This window comes from Pan troglodytes, chromosome 3 (genome assembly GCF_028858775.2).
Source record: "Pan troglodytes isolate AG18354 chromosome 3, NHGRI_mPanTro3-v2.0_pri, whole genome shotgun sequence".
Classification (NCBI taxonomy): domain Eukaryota; kingdom Metazoa; phylum Chordata; class Mammalia; order Primates; family Hominidae; genus Pan; species Pan troglodytes.
In genome coordinates this window covers 82,582,039-82,596,181 of record NC_072401.2, presented here as the reverse complement: position 1 = coordinate 82,596,181, position 14,143 = coordinate 82,582,039, and the positions used below count along the sequence as shown (strand labels likewise).

At 34.6% G+C, this 14,143-nt stretch overlaps 1 protein-coding gene across 32 annotated transcripts in view; it reads right to left on the bottom strand.

Moving 5' to 3' along the window:
• The window catches only part of FRYL (FRY like transcription coactivator), a 280,599-nt gene that overhangs the window by 139,053 nt on the left and 127,403 nt on the right, over positions 1-14,143 (bottom strand). For 5 of the 32 annotated variants that reach the window (XM_063808895.1, XM_063808899.1, XM_054683156.2 and 2 more), the window contains exon 4: positions 9,172-9,241. The exons of the other annotated variants lie outside the window; for them this stretch is intronic. The gene's annotated coding sequence lies outside the window, so the exon portion shown is untranslated. The remainder of the gene's footprint in view (positions 1-9,171; positions 9,242-14,143) is intronic. 32 annotated transcript variants of the gene reach the window in all.

Sequence of the window (14,143 nt, the reverse complement as noted above, 5' to 3'; positions counted from 1 at the left end):
GAAAAAAACGTTTTTGATTAAATATTTAAATTTTATTTCTTAGTAGGTGTTTAATAACTGTTAGTTGAAATTATTAATATAAAAAAGTAACAATGAACAGATCTACTGATTGAAATTTCAAAATAAATTTCAAATTTTATTTTATTCAAGACAAATGATTTTTATAATCTAATAAACAGAATGCTAAACAGATCTTTGAAATTACATTATCAAAAAATACCAAATGGCACAGGAAAGTGTTCAAAATACAGCATTAGGTGAGTAAAGATCCTAAGAGTATGTATATAAAACCAAAGTAAAATTAGACAGCAGGAAAAAATATGTGGGCATATAATAAACACACAGTTAATCACTTTTGTTTCTACACACAAAGCTGTGATGAAATCGACTAGAAAAACACCCACACCCCCAAACTGAAACAAGGACAAGGACATGAACAAGCAAGTCACAAACAATAAAATGGAGGAGGCCAATAATATTTAATTTCATTACTATTCTAAACACAAATAAAAATCAGGTAACATTTTTCATCCATCAAAGTTGTCCCCCTCAACTTTATATTTCATCATAATGTTCAGCCTTGGTAAAGATACGTGAATTCTTTTCATTTTCTGCTAATAGGAGAGAAACAGGGATGATCACTCCAAGCAGAAGAAGAAAAGCTAGCTTCCATATAACTAGACTAACTTGGTATTACCTGACTGCTTGCATTAAATACCTTATAATGCTAAGTTGTAATATTTCTCTACATGCTAACCCAAAATTTTGAAAGATTTATGTAAGCCTATGAGAGAAGGAAGACATAACTGTTAATATAATTCTAAAGATTGCAATTCAAGCATTGAATTACAAACTGGAAAAACCCCATGTCGTATTAAACATACTTGGAATATAAATCTACTAAACTCTAACTGCTAATAATAAGAATAAACAGGACCTGAATAATTAAAATTTGGGAATCTAAAAGCTAGCATTCCTGCTCTGTCTCTTAGATAAAGCTCAAATAAAAACTACATATCAGTATTTTTGGATGGCTTACAGTCTCCATAGCACTGTATTTAATATATTTAATAAAATAATTGTCTTTTTCATGCTGATGAGACTCCTAAACCATTATAAAATAAATTTAAATTCAGTCAAAAAGAAGAGACAAGTGAGAAGAGAAATAACGTATAACTCTTACAATTAGGTGTGTTTGAGCTCATTACAGCAGCAGATCTCAGCTTTTTTCTGACTCTATTATGTTTTTACACACTACATTCTGAATAGTAACAGCCCTCAAAATACACACTAGTTCTCAACAATTGGGGTATTTCAAAATCCCTACAGGTAGATGTGGTCTAAAATAACCACACTGAAGTCTGTGGAAGCTGCCTCTAGCTTCCTCACCCCCAGAGGTCTTTAAGGATTTAAAAAAAAAAATCTTTGGGCTACTACCTCACAGCCACAAACTTACATATGTACACACATATTATATGCATATATTTATGCATAGATTTATATAACAGAAATTTTTACATAACATACAATTGCTTAGTATTACAATAATTATTATTTATACACCATATTGGCTAATAATAAAAATTTTGATGATTACCTACAAAAGAAAAAGTAGAAGGTAAAGGCTTTGGAACATGAACAAAAGTAAAAAAAATATCTGTGACTTTACAATGAGATACCATCTCACGCCAGTTAGAATGGCAATCATTAAAAAGTCAGGAAACAACAGATGCTGGAGAGGATGTGGAGAAACAGGAATGCTTTTACGCTGTTGGTGGGAGTGTAAATTAGTTCAACCATTGTGGAAGACAGTATGGCAATTCCTCAAGGATCTGGAACCAGAAATAACATTTGACTCAGCAATCTCATTACTGGGTATATACCCAAAGGATTATAAATCATTCTACTATAAAGACACATGCACACATATGTTTATTGTGGCACTGTCCACAATAGCAAAGACTTGGAACCAACCCAAATGCCCATCAATGATAGACTGAGTAAAGAAAATGTGGCACACATACACCATGGAATACTATGCAGCCATAAAAAGGATGTGTTCATGTCCTTTGCGGGGATATGGATGAGGCTGGAAAACATCATTCTCAGCAAACTAACACAAGAACAGAAAACCAAACACCGCATGTTCTCACTCATAAGTGGGAGTTGAATAATGAGAACAAAGGGACACAGGGAGGGGAACATCACACACTGGGGCCTGTTGTGGGGTGGGAGGCTAAGGGAGGGATAGCATTAGGAGAAATACCTAATGTAGATGACGGGTTGATGGGTGCAGCAAACCAACATGGCATGTGTATACCTATGTAACAAACCTGCATGTTCTGCACATGTATCCCAGAGCTTAAAGTATAATAAAAAAAAAATCTGACTTCAAAAAGCAAACACAAAATTTTTAGTTTAGAAAGCAGGTCTACCCCCCAAGTTAATTCGTGTGTATCAACAAGCATATTCTGAAGTTTATATGGAAAGGCAAATAACCCAGAACAGCCAGCACAATATTGAAGGAGAAGAAAAATGTCAGAGGACTGACAGGACGTGACTTCAAAAAAGTAATCAAGACAGTATGGTACTGATTAAAGAATAGACTAACTGATCAACGGTATAGAATAGAGAGCCCAGAAATAGACCCACACAAATACTATCAACTGATCTTTGACAAGGTAGCAAAGGCAATTCAATGAAGAAAGGAGACCTTGCCACAAATAGTACTGGAATAACTAGAAATCCACATGTTAAAAAAAAAATCTAGATACAGAACTTATACCTTCTGCAAAAATTAACTGAAAATGGATCATAGATCTAGATGTGAAATGCAAAACTTATTAAACCCCTAGAAGATAGGAGAAAATCTAAGTGATCTTGGGTTTGGAGGGTGACTTTTTAGATAAACATCAAAACCATGATCCAGGGGAAAAAATTATTAAAATGAAGCCTCGAGCTCTGCAAGACACTATTAAGGGCATGAAAAGACAAGCCACAGATTGGGAGAAAAAAATTGCAAAATACATACTTGATATAAGACTGGTATACAAAATACATAAAGAACTCTTAAAACTCAACCACCAGAAAACAAATAACACAAGTAAAAAATGAGCACCAGATTTAATACACCTTACCAGAAGAAGATGTACAGATGGCAAATAAGCATATGAAAAGATGTGCAACCTCATATGTCTTCAGGGAATTGAAAATTAAAACAACAATGATACACTACTACATGCTGATTAGAATGACTAATGTTGAAAACTGACAACAGCAAATGCGGGTGAGGACGTGGAGCAACAAGTACTGTCATTAATTACTGATGGGAATGCAAAATACTACAGACACTTTAAAAGATATTTCGGTTATTTTTTTCAAAACTAAACATATTCTTACCACATGATCAGGAAACATGCTCCCTGGTATTTACCCACAGGAGCTGAAGACGTATGTCCACAAAAAACCTGCACATGGTTGCTTATAGCAGCTTTATTCATAATTGTTAAAACTTGGAAGCAACCAAAATGTCATTCAGTAGGTGAATGGATAAATAAACTGTGATATATTCAGACAATGAAATATTATTCAGTGCTAAAAAGAAATGAGCTATCAAGCTATGTAAAGACATGAAGGAATCTTAAGTGTGTATTTCTAAGTGAAAGAAGCCAATCTAAAAAGGCTATATACTGTATGACTGCAACTATATGACATTCTGGAAAAGACTGTAGAGTCAATAAAATGATCAGTGATTACAAGGGCTTGGGAGAAGGAAGCAACGAATAGGTAGAACACAGAATTTTTAGGGCAGTGAAACTCCTCTGTAGTATAGTATATGGTGGATACATGTCATTATACATCTGTCAAAACCTACAGAATGTGCAACCCAAAGAGTTAACTGGAATGTAAACTTTAGTTAATAATCATGTTTCAATATTGTTTCATCAATGGTAACAAACATACCACACTAAAAGGAAGAAACTGGGAGTGGAGAGAGGGTATGCGAGAACTCTCTACTTTCTACTCAAGTTTTCTGTAAACCCGAAATTATGCTAAAAAATAAAGCTGATTAATTTACAAAAGAAAAGCCAAACAAAAGAATAACAAGCCTATCCTATCCCTGTCAGCCAGAACCAAAGTGCCTGGGAAGAGTGAAAATAAAAAACAGCTCAAGCTGGAGCTTAAAACAATAACATACTTGGATCACACTCAAAGACAGGAAACAGTTTATAAGTCAATTAAAAGGAAAATGTCAAAAACACTAATCAGCTTATATGGTAGACAGATTAAAAGTAGTGAACAGAAAAAGCAAAATCAGTATTGGGGAATAATAGCAAATAGCAAATTTCAACTTCTGGTGAGGCCAGTTGAATTGGTGACAGTACCAGACCTTTCAACTACCTATCCAGAGGAAAACTGTACATTTGAAAGCAACTAATGTGAAAAGGAAAAAAGGAAATATAAGTAATGTGTATGCTGTGTGTGTTGAGAGGTGTAATCAGAAAATATCATTTGATGCACAGATATAGCTTATCAAGAGCAGAGAGTGGGCTTTAGAAGTCAAGGATACCTCAAAATTCCTCCATGTTAGTGAAAAGCATACCAGATGCTGTTTGTTTCCAATGGGAACAAAATATAATTTAATATATAAAATATTATCTTTTTAGTCTAACAAATCTATTCTTATTTCAAGTAATATGCTGGTAAATGGCTCTCTTAAAAACAAAAGAAAACAAAAGGCAGGGGAGAGGGTCCCATTTGTAGCCTTTGCCAATATCCTTGGTATAAATATTCACACCCCAGAGGCTCTTAAGCCACTAATGGCTTAACGACTGGCTCGTAGGAATTAGATCCAGAACATCACTCCTAATTATAGTGCATTTATGATGAAGAAACTGACTCCAAATGAAAGCTACTGTCGTGTGGGAGTGGCAGCACTGGAACACAAACTTGCATCATGGTTGCTAAGAACTTTCCCATCAATAACTTTATTTCTTCCATAATTACCAAATGCAGATGGATCCTTCTCTCATTTAAAGGTCCAAATTCTTATCATACTGTTTGCTTAAAATAAATATTTCCCAAATCTAATATTTTGGTTATATCTTCTAATTCATTTGCATAAAAAGAGCAAAAAAGTTTCCCCATTTTGATTAACTACTTACCTATATTTTAACTCTTTTTAAGTTCGCTTTATTTGTTCCATTTAAATTTGTCATCCAATTGTAACTTATTTGAGCTACTGATACGAAATAAAGATTTTATCGTTTTTCCTCAATATTTAATCAATTCTCTTGGGTTCATTTACTGAAATTCTGTCACTGATTTTACTCACTATCATAAACTAAATCCATACTCAAAGTATGCTTTTCTGGGCTTTCTATTCTGCTCATTAAAAATCTGTGTTTGTGTTAGTACCAGACTTTTTATTGTTACAGCTGTATAATAGGTTTTATTATTTGTAGAGACAAATATTCCTATGTATTCACCATCTTCAGCTATTGTCACTCATACTTTCAAGCTTATGCATGCCTTCACGAACTTACTTGAAAAAAACTTGACATCTTTATATTATAAAACTTCTTGTCTAGTATCTGACACACCTCCATTAACTCGTCTTCTTTTGTGTACCTAGAGAAAAAAATGTATACTTTCCTTCAGAGGAGAGATCTAATTCTTATTAATTCTATTCCCAAATACTTTATGTTTCTATTTTGTGCAAATGAAATCATTTTCCCTCACTATCCAGTTCAATGTTTTTGCTTCTGGTTCCATTTCAATGGACAGAAAAATTATTACTTCTGCTTGTTCTTTGGACAGCTGTCCCTAAAATGTTTATTTATCCTAAACTATTCTTATTGAAAAGAGTTTCTAAACATAGAAGTCCTATGACATCTTTGGCATATGTCCAATGTTTTTTACTTGAAGTCTACTACAGAAATATCACTTATTATAAAGCTCAAGAAAAATGACCTATCATCCAAATAATCCATTATTCACTCAGCTATAGTTTCCTTGAGGTTATTATTTTCTTGTGCTTTTTTGGTAATCTTTGGGAGCTCAACTAAGAAACTATTCTAAAAACCTAGAGATAATGAGGTATTTTAAAAATGTGCATGGACCTGGGAGCCAGAAGACAAGGGCTCCAAACTTGACTTGGCTACTCATGATGGTTATAATCTTGGTCAAATTTAACCTCTTTTGCTTCCCTCCTAGCAAATGAACAAGCTGAATTATATTGCTACCATGAGTATGTGTAAGAAGCAACAAGAATGTTGTTTTCATTTTTGTTCTCCACTCTTCCCCTGATATAAATATTCACTGCCAGTGAAAAAGCTATTGTGGCTGACTTTTCTCCTCTAGCTGGAAATGGACCTGTGAATCAACACAAAATAGTCCTGTAAACACCAGAATCCTGCAGGACCTCATCCAGCAAACATACCTGGACCCAGGGACTGGGGGAGGTTGACAACTACATAGAGATGTGTAGCCCTTTTCTCTGACTGCTATGAAGCTGAGCAGAATTGAAATAGATGGGCTGAGTCCTCTGTAGCTTAGAGGGTGAGATGATGAGAAAAGACAAGAAGGAAAGGGGCTCCCTCCTACTATCTTAACAGGCTGTTAACTGCTGCTAACTTAGGCTGCTTTCCCTTCCATCACTCTTGGGATTACTTCTTAAAAGACGGTAGCAGTCTGACCTACACTCAAGTAGCAAACAAAGTAATATAACTGTATACCTAAAGGTATCCAGCAGCCAGAGACAAAGAAAACAAATAAAATATTTAACAAACATCAGCAGCAAATAATATAGGCTGCAAAACAAACCTATTTCGATTAAAAACAGAAACTGAAGTGATTTTTGCCTTGCTATTCAACACCATCCTGGAGATTATAAGTAAATGCAATAATATTAAAAAATTAAATCGTTACAAATATTAAAAAAGATATGAAACTTTATTAACTAGCAACAATCACCTAGAAATAGAAAATGATTTTAAAAAACCTATTCGCAAAAATAAAATCGGTAGAAATAAATTTAATAAGAAAAGCATAGGACTTCATACAGAGGAAAGGACAAGCACTTCCTAATATAAAAGAAGATCTGAACATGTGAAAAGACATAGTCATAGATGGAAGGATTTATCATAAGTGTCAATTTTCATAAAATTAATATATTAATTAGCACAGCTCCAACTAAAATTTTTTTTTTTTGACATGGAGTTGCGCTCTTATTGTCCAGGCTGGAGTGCAATAGCACGATCTCGGCTCACTGCAACCTCTGCCACCCAGGATCAAGCGATTCTTCTGCCTCAGCCTCCCAAGTAGCTGGGATTACAGGCATGCGCCACCATGCTGGCTAATTTTGTATTTTTAGTAGAGATAGGGTTTCCCCGTGTTGGTCAGGCTGATCTCGAACTCCCGACCTCAGGTGATCTGCCTGCCTCAGCCTCCCAAAGTGCTGGGACTACAGGCGTGAGCCACCGCGCCTGGCCAGCCCACTAAAATTTTGATACTGTTTTGTCTAGGTTTATTGGATAGATCTATATTACAGTATACATGGAAGAATAAACACTCAAGAAAAGCCAAAAAAATTACTTTAAAAAATACAAAGAATATTATTTGAAATTAACTATAATCAGAACATAACTATAATCAAGACATATATCAGAACATAATATGATTATATCAGAACATAATATAACAATAATCAACTCAGTAGACATAAGTGTAGATAAATCAGATAATTGTAAAAAAAAAAAAAAAAAGTACCCCCTGCATTCCAGGGTAAGAATTCACATGGGCAAAATTAGAAGGAAAAAGATTATCTAGTAAAAATGTTGAAACAGCTGGCCATTCATCTAAAGAAAAAATAAATATACTATACTCAAAAACCAAAGTCCATCAGATTCCAAACCTGACTGGATAAAACAAACAAACAAAAAAAAACCAATGTCCAGATGGACATGAAGTTAAAAATTCATTTTTCAAAACCTTAGAAGAAATTGGGAATCTTCTTATATAATCAAGGGGTGAAAAGACCTGTAGCCTAGAGAGCAAACCCAAAATTATATATTTTTTAAAGATAAATGCTTTTAACCAAATACAAATTTAAAATATTTAGGATAAATGATACCATAAACAAGACAAAGTTGGAGAAATATTTATAATGCAGATGATAGAAAATATAAAACATTCAAAGAGCTCTTACAAAGTAATAAGAAAAAGACAACACAATAAAGAAAAGGTGCCAAAAGATATACATAAGCAATTCAACATAACAGCAAGTCTAAAAAGCCAACAGGCATATGAAAAAATGTTCAAACAGTGTACCCAGAAAATGCAAATTAAACCAGCAGTGAGCTTTCATTTTATATATATCAGACTGGCAAATACTAAAAAGAATGCATATATCACCTACTGCAGGTAAGGTACAGGGAAATGAAACACTTAACACAGCGCTGATAAAAAGGTAATGCCCAGTTAAGTACAGCGCTGTGGAGAAGGTGTTCTTACAAAGGATAAATATTCTGGCCCCTAGAACAGGGCATAAATTTCTTCGATCTTCAGGCTCTCTGTGCAACCTTCTGATAATAATTTAGCTTTGTATGAGCTTATCCCACAAGAATGGCAAAGGTTGGGCTGCCAACTCCAGCATTAATATCCACTTGGCATATTTCTCACTGTAAATTAGTAAATTGGCAAACATATAAGAATTTGTCTGTCATATTCTTTATGATGATTCCACTCCCAGAAAAGATTTCATATATACTCTCAGCATTCTGACAATGCTAAGCTTTCTGACTTGACCCTGAACTTTGCTGGCCATCTCTGGCCATACCTTAAGTCAGAATCAAAATCTTTGGAATGGGGCCCAGGTATGTGTATGTTTTTGAAAGCTCCCCAGGCTGATTCTAATATGCAGCCAGGGTTGTGAACTATTGCCTTACCCTATTCTTCTAAAATGGAACAGTTGGCTCTATACAATAATTTTACTTAAAGTTGATTGTGATCATTAAAAAGTTTCAAAAGCACCATAAATAAGGAAACCTGTAATTATAATACCACAAATAATAGCCATCAAGTAGTTCTATTCCAACCATACAAAAGCCCTACACATCAAATCATGGCAATACAATGCCCTTGCACTCTACGTAAAAACACACTACTAACCTTATCTTCAACGATATTACTAAGGCTATGTTACTGGAATCATCTTCTTATTTTCTTCCACATAGTCTCCCTATAATAAAATTTACTCATTCAGATATTGTTCCAAAATCATGTAAAGCTTATTTTAAAGAAAAAAGGATCGACTTAATGTATCAAATGTAAGTCTGTATTTGTTATATCATTACTATATTGCATGATAATGGATATTAATAATTAATTCCTCATTTTTTATGAATGCCTTGACTACTTTCTGTATCATATATCAATAATGTAACTGAAAATACAGCTTATAAAACAATTCACAAGATTTTCTATGACATTTACAAGTCATTACCTTCTGGGAAGAACAGGTCTGACAATTTGGAAATTCTCTTCGACAGCCTTCCCTATTCAAATGAATTTCTCTTTAATTATCTTTCTGTAAAAACCCTTAAAACTTTAATCATTTAGCAAAATTTTAAAAATTGGAAAATAGCATGCTTAATGAAAACCAACTAATAGATCTAAAATCGTCAAAAATGCCATCAAACAGGCAATGTCCTGTGGTATCACACATCAACAGACTAGGAAGAATAACCAAAAAGACATGACCCATTCTCATCCTGCAAAAGGCTAGCAAACTTGTCTTATCAATGTGACAATGCAACTGCAAAAAGTTACTTCCAGAAAAGAAGACTAAGAGTTTGACCAGTAGTGGAATAGGCCAGAACCCAGTGATTTGAGACTCTGGCACAGGCTATGCCTATAATAGGCAAGACAGCTGTCAGGTATCATATTTAAAATATTAAGCAATCAGTACAGAGGGGCTATCAGAAGAGCTACAGCCAGGATGCCTAATGACTGAATACCAGCATTGTTGGAGGTCATACGGCATCTAATTATGGAGGCAGAAGACGGTACCTAGAGAATATGATAACAGGTAAAAAGCACCAGGGAGGTCCAGGAGAACAGCAGATGTTATCCTGGCAAACAGTTGAATAATGCAAAGTCTATGAACAGGAAATATATAGACACACAGCTAGGGAGGTGGGTTTAATCAACAAAAAGGTATGTCAGCAGAACTTCATTCTCTTCAAGATCAGAGCAGGGTTCTACATTTGAAGGAAATGGAATACCAAAGTTTGATAAGGAAAGGCTCAGGAAAGAAGAGATACCAATAATTACAGATGGAGGCTTTGACACAAGAATGGGTAGCCGAGATACTACAACTGAAGAACAAAGTCAGATCCAAATTTGTAGTGAGGTTGGGCTGATGGTAAGTCACTTGAACTAATGAACTAGGGGTGTCCCAAACTCCCCATCTTAGCACAGGATAGGACCCAGGGACTGCTATAAGTCTGAGTCTATACATGAGTACTACAGCAGGTACAGAGAAAGGTCATGACAGATATGTTAATAAAATAGAGGGTCAAATTTAACACAGATATTATTCTGGCCTGTTTGCGTATTCTCAGTCACCTGGCCCATTTGGATACTCTCAGTCACCTATGAATATTTTGACCATCTATGTTGGATTTTCTTGATTTTGAATCTTATTAGTAAACTATGTATTTAATATTTATCAATAAAATTTTAAAGCAAATTGTGAAACCCAAATACTTAATGAGTCCGATAATCAGCTGTACTTCTCACAACACTAACTGTTTAGTCTCAAAAATGAAATGTCTCCTTTCTCAAATGAGGTGAAACTAGCTTAAGAAGTTAGAAACAAACAAACAAACAAACAAAAAAGATACAGCAGGCCCATGACTCTAAATCCAACGACACCTGGAGCTAGAAATCCCACTTTTCAGGGACCATCATGAAAAGTTCATGTTGTTTACTTAATAGTACAATGAGTTGGCTTTCTTAGGATCCACTTCTCAAAGCAGACAAATTTATCTGAGGGATGATAAAAGTATTCTGACAATAAGCAATAGGTGATTCTTTTCCACTATGACCAACATTAACTCTCAACAGATACATTTCTGAAACTGATGTCAATGAGAATGTAACTGACCCTACAAAATTAGTTGTGCAAACAGCTAGTTAAAAATTTCCGTTATCTCCTGTACCTAACCCAAGACCTATTTTTCCTACCTCTTAAATATTTCCCATCACTATGAATGTTTTGTAAAGTGCTTAGAAGAGTACCTACACATGTTGTAGGTATTATATACTTGTTTGCTAAATAAATAACATTTCTTCCATTTGTTCAACCTCTATCTCACATATAGTCTATTTCAATAGCATCCTAACTTGTCTCCTGGCACCACCCCAAAGACAGAAACTTGATGAAATCACCCCAATCACTGTCGCAAAGCCCATCAATGGTTACCTATTTATTTTAGGATTAAGACCAAAATCCATAACAAGGTTTTTGCTATTCTACATGGTCTAGTCCTTGCTTAACTTTCCAGCTTCATTCCCACCATGCTCTCCATAGCTCTCTGCTCCAGCCAAACCGGCCATTCCCTCCAGCTTCTAGCACTTGATATCCCTTCTGCCCACCCACCTATCTCCCAAACTGTTAACTATTTCTTCCTTCAGATCTTGCTAAAGTATCACTTGATCAGGGAAGCCTTCAATTAAAATATGCAGGAGTAGAGAAAGTTAGCTAAAGAGTTTGGGTGTGAGATTTTCTGGGGGGTGAGGGAGTGTTCTTAGTGTTCTTTTGCTTATCTGAGCCCCAATTTACTACTCTATAAAACAGCAATTTATCAACTGAAGAATGGATAAACAAATTGTGATATATCCATCCAATGGAACATTATTCAATACATGTTATGACATAAATGAACCTTGGAGATACAGTTAAATGTAAGAACCCTGTCACAAAAGAACACCCATTGTATGATTCCATGTATATGAAATGTCCAGAATAGACAAATCCGTAGTGACAGAAAGTAGAATAATGAGTATGAGGTTTCTTTTTTAGATAATGAAAACGTTCTGCAATTAGATACTGGTGATAATTGTACAATTTTGGAATACACTAAAACCCACCAAATTGAATACTTAATGAATTTTATAGTATGTGAATCTCACAATAAAGTTGCTACTTTGAAAAACAGCAATAATATTCCTCTTGAGATTTTCATGCTGATGGTTACAAGAGATTTAATGTATGTGCATATAATGTGAGTATACACAGATACGTGTGCAAAGACATACGACAGGTACTTACCACAATACTAGACCTATAAATACTTCAACAAATGGTATTATTTCAATCAAATAACACAGATTTTAACTGAAATCTAGATGAATGTATAATGTGCTTTTTGGGGTTGGCTTTTACTATTTTTACAATCCCAAAAAAAATCTGAGTATTAAAAACAATTTATGAACTTTTCTCATTGTGCAAAAATGCAAGTAATCTACGCAAATACAGTTTCTTAACATACCATATCTTATTCACATTTTAACTTATAAAATTACGGTTTAAGAAGGTCAATCTATTTTATGTCTGTGATAAAAACTAAATTCTTTGAAACACCAGCTCTCATAAAAGTATGTATGCAAAATAAATTCTATAAATTAATATGCTTACAAGAGGTATTATATGGACAGCAAATGCATCTGTGATCTTAGCATTACATGAACAGATCTCAGTACTGAGTCTTGCTTTGTCTTATCAATTTTAGGGAACTAAGCCAATCTTTTAAATGATAACATCCTCACGACACAGCTGGTTTAACAGAATGTTCCTGATTCAGTTTTTAAAAGAAGTAATGCCTAAAACTGTTGGCACAAAGACAAAATCCTGAATTTAGGCCATATGAATGTCACTTCATTGTTGTTACTGAAAGAAATAAGCTCAACTATAATCAAACTTCAGCAGCACTGCATCAACATTCTGCCAGCTAAGCAGGCCCTGAAACCAGAGGGCCTCTAGCGACTAATATAAAAAGTAGCATTTAACATTAATACAAAGCACGCAAATGCATCTTATAAATAAGAAACACTATTATAATTAATGATGAACTATAATAATATACACTGCTTTTAAATTATGTTCGATGACACAACCCATAGATTTTTTTCTTTTTCTTTTTTCTTCAGGAGGGTAGGGGCAACATTTGAAATATATAATTTATTTAATGGAAAAAAATTTTCATTTCTTTTTTTATAAAGGCTATTAATAAATCAAGTTTTCCTCTGTTCTTTCCAAGAAATTCACTAAATAAAATGTTATGAAAATGTATTTAATCACTAAAAAATCATTTTATGCATTCCTACTTCAGGAATTGTTCCCCTGAGAGATATCAGTAGCATAATATTAATAACCAAATTATAAAAGGGGCCATATATTTATGCTTCTACCTTCTTCTCTATTATAAATTCATCCCAACAAAAATTATCGCAGCCCTACCCAATATCTTACTTGTCTGCACATTTACCAGAGCTTAAATAAGCATTAAATACACAAAGAACAAAAAGACAATCAACCAATACCCTCCAGAAGCTTACACTCAAGTAGCAGAGAAAGACATGAACAAGATGATGAGTATAATGATACAATGATGTTTAAAGTGAAGAAGAGAACAGACGAAGCATTAACTATGTGGCTCACTGAAGGAAGAATGGGTCTTGAAAGAGGAGTAAAAATCATTGCGATGCAGGCAGAGAGATGAGGGGGTACATTTCAGGCAAAGGTAGCCTCAAATATGAAGGCACAGAATGCTTCCAGAACTGGCAAAGCATGGCGAGAATGGCAACAGGCAAAATGAGCAGAGGCTAGATGATGAAAGGCCTCCTCCCACAGGAGACAGAAAATCTGTGAGGTAAGGAAGGGAGGGACATGAAGAGCCAGCTTTTAAAAGGAACCCTTACCAGCAATGTGGAAGATGCAAACAGGACCAATATGGAAGCTGTGGCAATATTCCAGGTGATGATGAAGAGAGGCCTGAACTAGGATAGTGGCTGTGGAGAGGAGAGACTACGGAAATTTGAGTAGGCAGAATGGCAAGTTGTGGTCAAGGACCGAAAG